The following is a 13,075-nucleotide window of genomic DNA, read 5'->3' as shown; positions in this document are numbered from 1 at the left end:
TTTCCATAAGGCCAAGTGCCGGGTCCTGCACTTCGGCCACAATAACCCATGCAACGCTATAGGCTTGGGGCAGAGTGGCTAGAAGACTGTGAAGAGGAAAAGGACCTGGGAGTGTTGATCGATGCTCGGCTGAACATGAGCCAGCAGTGTGCCCAGGTGGCCAAGAAGGCCGGTGGCGTCCTGGCCTGTATTAGAAATAGTGAGGCCAGCAGGAGCAGGGCCTCCCAGGAGCAGATTGTCCCCCTGTGCTCTGCTCTGGTGAGGCTGCACCTCAAGTGCTGTGTTCAGCTTTGGGCCCCTCAGTACAAGAAGGACATGGAGGCCCTGGAGCATGTCCAGAGAAGAGCAACAAAACTGGTGAAGGGCCTGGAGCACAAATCCTGTGAGGAGCAGCTGAGGGCACTGGGGTTATTGTGACTGGAGCAGAGGAGGCTCAGGGCAGACCTTATTGCTCTCTGCAGCTACCTGAAAGGAAGCTGTGGGGAGCTCGGGGTCGGCCTCTTCTCCCAGACAGGACTCAAGGAAATGGCCACAAGGTGAACCTGGTGAGATTTAGATCAGATAACAGGAAAAACTTTTTCTCTCAAAGAGTGGTCAGGCACTGTAACGGCCTGCTCGGGGAGCTGGTGGAGTCACCGTCCCTCGTGGTGTTCACGAGGTGCCTGGACGAGGTGCTACGAGATACGATTTAATAGCTTAGTGGGTAGTGTTGATGCTAGGAGGATGGTTGGATTAGACGATCTTGTAGGCCCTTTCCAACCTTGTGTTTCTATGATGCTAATATCAAAACATAAATAATCTGACTAGAACATGAAGGAGACTTACTCTGAAGTGATTGTAGGTTGGCTGATTGGGATACTTGTCCTTCAGGTTAAATAAATACTGTTGTACAAAAATGATTTCATTTTGACTGCAGCATTTTTTGAGGTAACATTAAATACATTATGCGTCTGTACTCGACTGTTGCTAACCTTGCAGTGGTAAGCTGGCTAGACACCTGCCACAGATACCATGGTATCTATCTTTCACTGCCTTCTTCTTCCCTTACATATTCCGAGATTAACTTAATTTTTCTCTATTCCAAGCAAAAATTTAGAGTGCATGGTTGCAGAGCCAGATCTTGGGTTGAACAAAATTCCAATTAAAGTGAGGAAGGATTGGTTAATATTACGTCAGTGAGCCCTTTCCACAGGGCAGACATTTGTTGGTATTAATATCGCTGTGCACAGTTTCTCATAAGAATAAGCACATCGATCTGGAGGGAAAAGTTGCTTTCATGGCACTTTTGCTCAAGGATTTAGATGCATTAAAACGTACTGCCTTGTGCAGGACCTAGTGTCCTCTATCCAGTATAGCATGTCTGTAGCGTAATGCACTGTTCTGTAGGGGTAGCTGAACTGATTTGATTAATAGAAATTACACAGCCATGCTAGCATGATGCTTAGCCTGGGGTAATTAGTCCTGCTGAGAGTGACTGAACTTTATTACTGGCTCGGAGCCATCTGCATTATTTTTGAATGCCACTGCTTTAGGTGGTGTATCTGCATCCACTGTAAGTGCAAAAATCTTGCTAAAACATTTTTTTTCCATCCCTGGTGATGTTAGTAGAAATACTGCCAGATCTTTGCTGAAATTGCCTGGGCTCGAATATACTATTCCTTTCTGTAATTTCGTGTGATCTCCATGTCCTTCAATTTCATGTTGTCCCTTTTTTTGTCGTTTTGTCCCTGAGGGTGTTTTTTTGCCTGGGGCTTTCTTATCATAAGATGGAGGATTTTGCAAGAAGTGTCTTTATAAAGTCGTATTTGTAGTATTCCAGGCTAAAAAAAAGCTATCTGTTGGGAAGGTCAAGCAGACACAAAAATAATATAAAAACCTTAAAAACTGTTTGGAAGCTGAGCACTTGCTTTTGGAAAACAAAAACAAAAACAAAACAACAACAAAAAACTTTTATATAAAAATCAAACTTTATGAAGAATTTAAAAAAAAAAAAAAGGAGATATTCATCATAAATATGAGTATAAAGAGCCAGTATCACACATGGGAATATGTACAGAGTATGCTGTCTTAACCGCTTTTCCATAGCATCTCTGGTAAAAATGTGAAAATGATGGTTTGTTGCTCTAGTTATATTGTTGATTAACTGTATATTGTTAATAGTGCATTTAATCACAGACTAATTATATACTAAATAGTCTGAGAGCATATGTAGTGTATATAGAGAGCATATATAGTGTATATAGAGAGCATATATAGAGAGCATATATAGCGTGTTTGTGTATACACTATATATGCTCTTAGACTATACATTTAGTATAAAGTATATAATTACTCTGTGACTGTATATATATGTATGCACACATATATGCACACCAGATACTGTGTTTCTTATGGATACTGTCATGCTGGCATTGTCCAATATATTACAAAATAATTATTTATTTTTAATGTCAGAACCTTGATAGAAACGTTCAATTTACAGTCATAAAACAGAAGTGGTTGAAGAGGCTATTTTATACATTGATAAAGAAAAAAGCGTATTTGTAATGCTTCAATTTACTATCTTAAGAAAGTTTATGATTTTATTAATTGATCTGGCTTTTCATTGAAAGGAGTGCCACGTATAGCTATGGACAGTTATTGTTAACAAAACTTCCTTTTGTTTACTAAGAAGATCTTGTTATTTTCTTAGTGGCGTTCCTGGCTTCATGTTTGCCAAAGACACCATTTGATTTATTGTAAATTAAAGGAAGAGCTACTAAAGCTTCTGCGAAATCATACTGTTTCATGAATTATGTTGTACAACCAAATTTTGTGTAATGAGTCCTTGTGCTCTTCTGTAGTTGATATACCACCCGCTTATTTCTTTCTCTGTTTCAATTGTGAACATAACGATCTTGTTCTATGGCATCTTATTTTATTTTATGCCATCTTTACCTTTTATGCAAAGGTAAGGAGCTTCTGCTGATATTTGTTCTTGTTGGCTTTTGAAATGAAGGAAGAAAAATCTTGATAGTATGCATCAAGTTCATTAATTCGATCTATTTGCTTTAAGATACTGAATTACTATGCATTTACCAAAATGACATGGAAAACAGTATAATTTTTCATTAATAGGAGCCTAATAGCATAAGACTTCTTCATCCTCTTTGAACAAGAGAGACAAAATATGCAGTTTTTACCATCAAATTGTGTTTTGCTGTGGTTAACATTCCTAGCTTTGAAATCTTTTTAGACAAATCATTTTATCTAAATAGTTGCTGTGTATTACCTTATCTCTGGCATGCATTCTTTTTCTAACCATTTTCAAGAGAAGCCACTAAGTAATTTTAGGCATATGAGAGAAAAGGCTAAGTCTGAATTGATGCAAGAAAAAAAAATCCTATTGGATTTGTATTTTTCATCATAAGCCTGAAATAGGGCTTGAATTTAGACTACCTCAAATTTTTAAAAGTTTGGTTTCTGTTATGGTAGTTTCATTGTTGTTTCATTGCTGTGTCACTTTTTTTTTTTTTTTAAAGCCATACCTTTTCTTGGTTTCTCTTGAAATTTCACTTTCCTTTCTGCATATAGTTCTAGAAAATAAAACCAAATGTAACAGTGGGTTTATTTGGTGTCTAGTTTCCTCTAAATGATCATAAACATCCTTCAAGTTTGCCATAATGAGTGACTTATGAAACTCTGTCATGATCTATATACAGAAGTTCTGGTTGTAGGGCTATATATTTGTACCTGCCTTAGGCTGCAACAGGTTCAAAGTAAAATCTGGGGCCTGACAGGCTGTGATTTATTTGCTTCCAACAATGCAAAGGATCCCAGCAGGAAAAAAGTGATAGTGGGTAAGAACTTAGGAAGGAGGGGGAGATTTAATGGCCTGCCAAAGAGGATATTCTTTTTGGACAGGAATGATTATAATTATGAGAAAAAAGTTTAAAAGAATGATTTTTGGCTGAGAGAAGGGAAGACATACAGAGGATAGCTGTGAATCTCTGAAAGATTATCTTTTTGCATCTTGTAAATTTTTGAGTATGCCACAGGCTAATTCTCCCAGAGCCAGAGGAATCATCTCTAAGCTGATCAAACTCAGTGGTTCAAATTCGATAGCTATTCACTTCCCCTTGGGATGGCATGGAGAAGATTCACCTACGTATTTTTTTCTAGGGGAGTTTGGCAGAGGATAGCAGAGAGGATGTGCACTTCCTTTTGTTTATGTATGGCAAATGGTGAAATCTGTTGCTTAGTGGTCAAGGAAATAACACTGAGAAGCAGTTCATAATATTTATCTTTTTCTTTCTTCTGGGACTGAAGAGTTTATTACTGTGTAACCTGGTGGTTGTACCGAAGAAGAACATTACACGATGTAATTCAAAAATTACATCGTGTCTGAGATTGTTCCCTTTGAATAGTTGGATTCAGAAATAGTGTTAGAGAGGATGGAAAGGGATGAAAAGGACAAGTAACTTGACCAAGGAAAAGAAGTGTGCATTTGGTTTGTCTGGAAAAATCAAATAATGGTGGTAGCTATTAGCCAAAAATCCTGTCTGGAGAATTTCATTGAGGATAACGCGATAAGATGTTACATCTGCAAATGCATACAGATTAGAGAGACAGATAACAAAATCCCAAAGGTGTTAGTTTCACAATCCACTGAATTAAGCCAGAAAAAAATGAATAATTGTTTTCTAGATATGTTTCTGAGATGTGTGGAAGAAGAGATGATGGTGTTGGGAGCCCAGACTAAGCCTTTCTTCTGGCCTGTAATAAAACATCACTAATTTCTAAACAGGAATTATTACAATCAACAAGGAAAATGTTATTCTGCATTCTCTTATTATAAATAAACTTACTGGATTTGGGAGCCAGTTGTTGCCAGATCAGTAGTTGTGCCACAGAGGACAAACTGAGAATAGATCCAGTGTTTAATGTTTCAATTCTGAAAAGAGTTAATTTTCTAATGCAGTTGATCTGGTCAATATTTTTGACAAATGTATTTAGACAAACTTGAAAGTTGAAAGCTTATTGACAAGACTTACTAGACTGTGAAATACTGTTTTTTTTTTTTTTTGGCGATCAAGAAAGAGAGTAATGCTGGCTACAGGCCTCTTCTAATGTAGTGACAAAGCAAGGACAACAGTTGTAACTGGAAAGGAATATGTAAACATAGTGATACGCATGATGTGGATAGATACAAGTTTAAAATATTGCAGGAATATCCACGGCTGGCAAAAACCAGAAAGATACCTATCATAGAATAATCTTACCATTATACAGGCATCCAGAATGTTCATAATGATTGAGAATAGGAGGAGGCAGAATATTAGAATTTTATTTTTCAATAAATGCTCTTGCTTTACTTTTGGAGAGAGGCAGGGTAATTTGTTCATCTACAAATTAAAGGTACCTCATATTCCAGCAATAAGTAAGGAGGATGTTAGACAAATGTACTAATTTCCTGGAGCCATTTGTTTATAACTTCTTATTGAATGGGGAAGGGCAAAGTCCAGCATTCAGAAAGGGAAATGGGGATTTCTGTTAAAATCAGTCAGTTAGACACACAGCTGTTACAAAAAAATAGTAGAGGAGTTGAATTCATTTTAAAGGAGATTTCAAGGGTATGAAGTTGAATGAATGATAGTCAAATATTTTTTTAATGGAAAATATGTATGCTCAGACAAATTTGTAGTATTTGATTGCTTAGTTGATTAAAGAAATTCTGTAGGCACATTATATATTCATTTCATGTGTAATATCTGTAATTTAGATGATTTAAATCACTTAAGGTATTGTTCCCCTAAGTATTTAAATAAGCCAACTTTTCCTCACTTCGCAGTTGCTGTACATTCTTGGCAGAAAAATTTTTTTATTAGGAGATCTGGAAAAGAGGAGCAGAGGTAAGGTAGTGATAGTGTGCACTGGGTATGAACCTCAGATTATGGCAGATTACTGGAGGAAAAGCAGATGTGGGTGGGCAGGACATTTTATATATTCAACTCATATACACACGTCTATTAAAACCAAACCAAACCCTTATGATCTGTTTTTAAAAATATGAAAATACTCTACTAAAATTAGGTGAAATGCTGAGGTTGCTTTTCTAATGTTGTTTCTGTCCTAGCATTCATGCAGCTGTAGCAGGCAAATCTGTACTTCAGCAACTGGTATGGGGAACTGTGCTATGCAGAAAAAACCACATAGTTTTGTGGAGACCTGTGAATAAATGCAATTATACATGTCACAGTAGGAGATTAAATGGCCTCTTTTTCTTGAAGATTAAGACTGTAAAGGTGCATTCATGGGGAGAAAATAAAGGGTCACAGAAGGGCTTGTTGATTAGCAGAGAAAGAAATGACAAGAGCTAAGGACTGGAAAATGAGGCCTGGCAAATTCAGAAGTATGTAATAATTGAAAAATGGGAATGTGTACACAGGTTTGTTGTAACTCCTCAAGTAAAAGCAAATACTGGTTATTCAAATCCTAAACACAGTAACCAATGTTGATATATAGCTGTTGATATGTAATGTGTGAGCAAGTTCAGGTTAAAAAAAAAAACAACACCCAAAACAAACAAACAAAAACCTAACAAACCAACTAACCAAATAGCTATGAAAGAGGACTGAAGTCTGATCTGTGTTCAGGTGCTGGATGGGAGCCATTATTCTTCTAAGTGTCATTCCTGCCTTGCCTTAAGGATCAGTGAAGGTGTTGCTATATGTAATAGAAGGTAATGAGTGGAGCAAGATTTAATCCTTGAACATAGGAAGCAGCTTTGAAAACAGCTTCCTCATGTTTCCACATGAGTAGTTTTACCTTGTTTCCTGCCTCATGCTTGTAATCTTAAAATAGTTTCATCAGATATTTAATGGACTCTGTTATGGTTCGAAAAGTAAATTAGTATGGTCTTTTTATTTGTTCACCATTCAGGGCCAACCTTCATTGCCCAGAGGCACCAAATCTGGTTACCTGTAGTGTTACCTTCAACGTGGCCCCTCTGCAGCTGAGGAACAGCATGTTCTTCATGTCACTTCAGGGAAAGATGTGAAGACCTAACCTCATTAAAAGAAGGAACATCCTATTATTGTTGGAACTCACTGTTTCTGTGGCAGATTGTAAATAATTCAAAAAATTTCCCCCAATTTTTAGCTGACCTATCTTGCAAACTAAAGATAGATGTAGTAGAAACTTGAGATTTTTAAATGAAACACAGCTGTGGCATAGCAAAGTCTCGGTGACTGAATCAAGTTTCCCATTTCCATTGCACTTGATTTAAACCATTTCTGGATTTCTGCATTGTAGGCTGTGCAACCGAGGCAGGATTTGTCAGAAACCTCTGAATGCATTTATCTTTTTGAAGACTCCTTTAACTTGTCATCATGTGTGTGTTTTATTTTTTTATTTTATTTTTTTTTATAGCTCAATTTGATATTTATGGGCATAAAAACTCATGTGGTCAAAATTATTAAGCCTAATCATTTGTTGCAGCTTCAATATAGGAAATGAAGTGATTCACTCTGTTTGGAAATTTCTTACCATTTGACATTTGCTTGGTAACTGTTCAGAAAATGAATTTATAATTCAAATAACACTCTTGTTTTTGTTACATGCAAATACACTCCAGAAAAGTCAGTTGTATCTGACAAGAAGTCTTTCATGGAATACTTTACTTACCAATCACAGTAGCAACAAGTACATACACTAAATCTTCTTAATTTAGCTGTAGTGCATTACATATATGTGTGGGTGTGCGATATTTTGACAAAACACAAAAATTAGTTTTCCGTGAGTGTTTTTTTTTGTGTTAGGTATTTAGTGCATGGAAGCTGCTGCTGCACTTACTGAACCACTTACCTTTTGTTAAGACCTCTTTGTCCACAAATCCTTTTCACTTGTTTTGTTTTGTTAGTTCTCATACAAGGGTAGGTTTCACTTACTAGCTGCTAGAGCAAGAATAATACATCTTTCTCCTTACTGTTAAGGAGTTTCCAGCAGCACTGCTCACATTCTCCTCTTCTTTTATGATGATACACTTCAAATAATGTTTCTTTCCCCTTTCTTATGCCTGCAGTCAGCAGCCTGTTAAATGCATCTCCATGCACAAAGTTGCACTGATACTTGAAATAATTTCCTGATGTGGGAAGCTGTCTTTTTTTTTTTTTCTACTTCCCTTCTGCTCGCTTCTGTGGTTATTTGTGACAGGGATTTATGAAAAATATCTTGAAATAGGATTTGGAAGAAAACCACGATACAAAAACGCAGTAGGTTGTCATCAGTTATTGTGCGTTTTCCCCGTTACTAATTGAGTTTAACATGAAGTAAAATCTCACAACAGATTGTGAGGGATCCCAGTATAGTTGTAAGAAAAGCTGCACTAATATTGCTCTGCTAATAACAGTCTGACATAGCCAGAGTGACAGATTTTCCAGCAGTAATGTTGTTTCAGCAGTGACACTGATTTGTTTATCAGATGCGGCAGCAAGTTAAACTGTTGCAAGATAGGGTAGGAAGTTAGAGATCATAGCAAGATAACAGAAACCAAATGTATATTTCCAAAACCCAGCTTGAGAAGGAAACAAGGGCGTGCTGTTTGCCAACAGCATTGTGCCGTCAGCTTGCCCGCCTGCCTGCCGAGTGTCAGCAGTCAGAATGAGGACATAATAACGCATATATTCAAAGGATCTGGTTAGTTCAAACTATAAAAATAAAATATGTTTTAATAATTTTAGGTTGAATACCTTCCACAGATATTTTACTGTAAATCTTTTTTTTTTTTCAAGTGAATTTCTTTCTACTGTGTGAGAATTTCTTTATAACATAGGAAATGATGATACCAAATGCATAAAATAAATACATGAGAAAATATTTCTTCCACCCTGACTCTATTTATAATAATCACTGAAGTTGCATTTTTTTTCAAATAACATAAAAATGTCTAATGACATGCCTCCTTCAATTTAATACTCTACAAAAGTAAATTAAGATAAAGAAGCAGTAATTGAAAACACACCGTGGTTATGAAACACTTCTGAAGCATTGAGACAAACTAAAGTTATCCAACCAAATACCAATTTGAGATAAAATTCAAGCATTTTTTTATTTAAGATCTATCACTGGGAACAGACATCTAACATTTTCCTTTCAGGTCTGTTCTTGGAATGCCCGTACTCTTTATGCACTCTGCGCTCAGTAAAACATAAACTAGATCTCTGGTAAAAGAGGCAGTAGAATAATGCACACTCTCAGTTTACCTGTTACTCCACGTGTAATACATTAAATCAAAAACTTTGTCTAGAGTTGCTATTCATGTGGTTCTCTTCCCTGCTCCTAGCAATTTTTGTCAGGACCACTTACCACACTCGATGACTCAAAGATTGGTTGTTCTGGCTTTCTCTTATCATGGAGGAGCTTGGGCTGGAACCCAACCTTAAAGCCCACCCAGTCCCACCCCCCTGCCAAGGGCAGGGACACCTCCCACCAGCCCAGGTTGCCCAAACCCCATCCAGCCTGGCCTTGGGCACCTCCAGGGATGGGGCAGCCACAGCTTCTCTACTTCACATCCTTCTTCTTTAACAGTCCTTGGGTACAGGGTATGAGTCAATTCTAATTTTCCTATTAGTCAGTTATTACGTATCTCTCTCTCTGTTTTTTTTTTTTTTTTTTTCCTCCAGATAAGTGCCCAGCAAAACAAAACCCAACCCCCAAGTTTAATTTTGCGTTTTGAATTGCAGGATTGTTCTCTCTGAATTAGGAAAAGGAGAAGGTAATTACGGAGTCAGATTCTTCTCTCCTTTGGGTGTAAGACGAATGAATTCAGTGATATCACAGCAGTATGTGTGAAGTGGGAGTGGGATTTGGCTGTCGTAAAGCTGGAAGGTTTTAAGACTGAAGCTGATTGTCCTTAGCTGTATGGTTGAGGTGTTTTGTTTGAACAGTGGGGAAGGGAATGGTAAGTTAGTGCATTCTGTACCTTTTAATACTACAGTGAAACTTTGCTAAAAAAAATGCTGCATTCTTTTCTTTTAAAAGACTTTAATGGCAGTTGGTAACTAAAACACTTTTCTGCAGAGGAAACAAACGTGTCTAAAATATTCAGCTATCAAAGAGTCCTGATGCCTAGCACATACATTGATGTTCAGAAGGAACTATTGTGTGTTTTGCAGTGTGATGTACATAATGGTTAATGGAGCAGAAAAATGCTTTCTAATGCCCAGGTAAATTATGTATCGTATTGAGTATAGTATTTCTTTTAAATTTAAAAAAAAAAAGAGAAGAGAGGAGATGTTGAAGCATGTGCACAGTGGGACATTGTGTCTGCATAGTGTCTGTCTGTTCGGTTCAAAAATACACTTAGAAAAATCCCTCCCTGTCATACTGAATTCTACTTTCACAATGCGTACTGATGTGAAATAATTATGTATAATGTGCATGTGTGTATTTATGTAACGACGGAGGAAGAGTTCTACTGATCTAATGTGTATCTGGATGTATACATTTTTAATCTAATATGCTTATAAATCATTGTAGTGATTCTTATTCCCCTGGGACTAATGAAGCAAACAGAACTTGTGACCAAGTAGCAGCGTCTTGTAACCCATAAAAATTGTTGCCATCCATCTTGAAACTAGGTATTTGTGATCTACTTCCCTTTCTGTTTCCCTAGTGTGTGATTCACTAGTTTGTTAAGGTGTGGCTCTTGAATATTGCAATAGGTGCTGGCACTGTCCTCCTCTTTTTGTATTTTTAGCATGGGCTAACCTCATTTTACAGTGTGAAATCGGATGGGACTGCGTTTGAAGCTAGAAGAACACAGCTATCAGCCAATGCTTTAGGGATAGAGGCTATGTGGAAACTGGTGGATGTTGCTTGAGCTTCCACGATGTATTTGCTGGAATTAGCATTTTTAGAGTCCTGTACAATTGTGCTTGCCTTAGGCTGAGTGGTGTGAAGTGTAATTGAACTAATGACTCACTCTGATGAGATCACTTTTAAGCATGTAGTGGGCTTCTTATTGTACAATACTATGGCATGTATTTGCCCTTTTTCCTCCAGTGTTGCTGACTATTTTTTGCATTCTGTTTTAGTCTTTTGTCTGTCAAGCACCCACGGCACACCTTCATATCCCTCCTAAAATCCTCTCCTGTATCTGTAGGACATACAGTGTTCCTCCACCAGTTAATCTTTATTTCGTCTTGTTTGTGTTAAATCTATCGTCTTTGTGGCACAGATCATGTATGCTTCTGTTTTCTAATGAATCCTGCACGCATGTAGTATTGCACATATTCTTACTCCCTGCTTCATGCAGAATTTTCCTCTGCAGACCTCAGAGTGCACTCTAACACTGTACGAGTCCTTTTTCTTTTCCTTATTTAATGCAAGATGAAGAACAGTAAATGTACAAATGAACTGGCTTACGTTCCTACAGCCAATCATTGGCTGATCGACATAACCTTTAAAACCTGACTTAATCTCTTGCCCTAATTCCTAGGCTGTATTTTCTCTTTGTTATGAAGTACTGCTTCATTGAATCTGTATTTCTAGTGGATGAGCTTTTAACACTAAGTATGTACTACTTGAGGTTTTATTTAGTTTTTAAAAGTAAAGCCATATTGTCGAGAAACCTTTCAAGGCTGCAAGCTTTTCTTAAACGTTTATTTCAGATAAGGACGTGAGTAATGACAAGCATATTCATGTGCAGTGGTCATTATATCTTTTTTCTTCTTTTTAAATAAATGAATAGTATTTTAAATTCATTTAAGAATGTTTTATTGGAAGGTAAGTCATCAGTTAAATCATATTATGCCATTAATCTTAGAGATCCCACTTTCTCCTCCTTCTAATGCTCAGAATACTGAACACAGTTACTCAGAGAAAGGAAGAATTGGTACAAAAGAGGGGAAAAAAAGTTCCTTCTCAGGTTTTTTGGGTTTACTTCTTTTCAGAAAAGCTTACTCCTTCAAGAATATTTTTAAAGTGGTAAATTTGGAACATATAGGATTTAAAAAACAAAACCTTCATGTACATAACTGTTAAGTTTGTCTGAATAAGATGAAGGATTTCTGTTCTTGAAGGAAACAAGGGGTAGCTTGCATGAAATTCACACTAATTCAGACTGTTTGTAAGTGGGTACAGCTGAATGCAGGTATAGTTGGGTTAGTTTTTAGAACAAAGCCAATGAAGTTATGGCTGAATGAATATTGCACAATAATTGTAGGTAATGAATTATTATCAGAAAATAAAACTTACAGTCAGAACTGGGCTAATTTAAAGAGGCTTCTGTTCTGGCAAACTAAGTCATGAGCTTAAGTAAACTAAGGTACATTAAAATTATTATTTTTTTTAACCCATAAACCAGTGTTGGCAATACAGATATGATTTAAAAATGTGATGGAAAATAACTTTTTGCTCCCTTAACACCACACTTATTTTTTTTTTTCCCTAGGCAACTTTAGAAAAATGCTTTGGAAATACTCACTTTTTATCTAATATTTTAGTCAAACTAACTCTCATATTCAAGGATGTGTTCTGTGTTTGTTTGTTTGTTTGTTTCTGTTTTTAATAGAAACCAATACTTATGAGAATTAGCCTTTTAATTATAGCAGTAGCTAGTGACACACTGAGCAGTTTATATAACCAGACAAGTGAAATCATTCTAATTGATTTTGTAGCTTTGTGGGTCCTCTTCCCCACCCCCCTGCCCTGTTCTCCCTGCAACTGCTACCCAAGTCAATGAATGCAGCCACTGTTCATTGAAATAATTAATTTTTATGCATGGGATAGTGCAAAAGGCTCACAAAAAAATTAGGGGGAGATGAATATCTCAATCCTTGCTTGCAGTGCTGTGGATGATAATGACTTCTGAAGGCTTCCTGATTCTTCACCAAAAGTGTAAGATGAAATGGAAAAAGAAGGGATGGAGTGATGGTGTATCAGAACTGTCCAGAAAATAGAGAAAGAGGGTAGCTAGCAGTCATGATGGTTGGCTTGTGACAAAGCAGTTGCATGATCAGAACTGATCATCACTGGAGGAAAGGTGAATTCTAAATAATACAAAGGTTAACGAGGACAAGAAAATCATCTACGT

General features: G+C 36.9%; 1 protein-coding gene across 1 annotated transcript in view; it reads left to right on the top strand.

Moving 5' to 3' along the window:
- The window catches only part of COG5 (component of oligomeric golgi complex 5), a 188,707-nt gene that overhangs the window by 17,851 nt on the left and 157,781 nt on the right, over nucleotides 1–13,075 (top strand). The window lies entirely within an intron of this gene.

The sequence above is a fragment of the Aythya fuligula genome, chromosome 1 (assembly GCF_009819795.1).
Source record: "Aythya fuligula isolate bAytFul2 chromosome 1, bAytFul2.pri, whole genome shotgun sequence".
Taxonomy (NCBI): domain Eukaryota; kingdom Metazoa; phylum Chordata; class Aves; order Anseriformes; family Anatidae; genus Aythya; species Aythya fuligula.
This window is presented reverse-complemented; position numbering and strand designations above follow the sequence as displayed.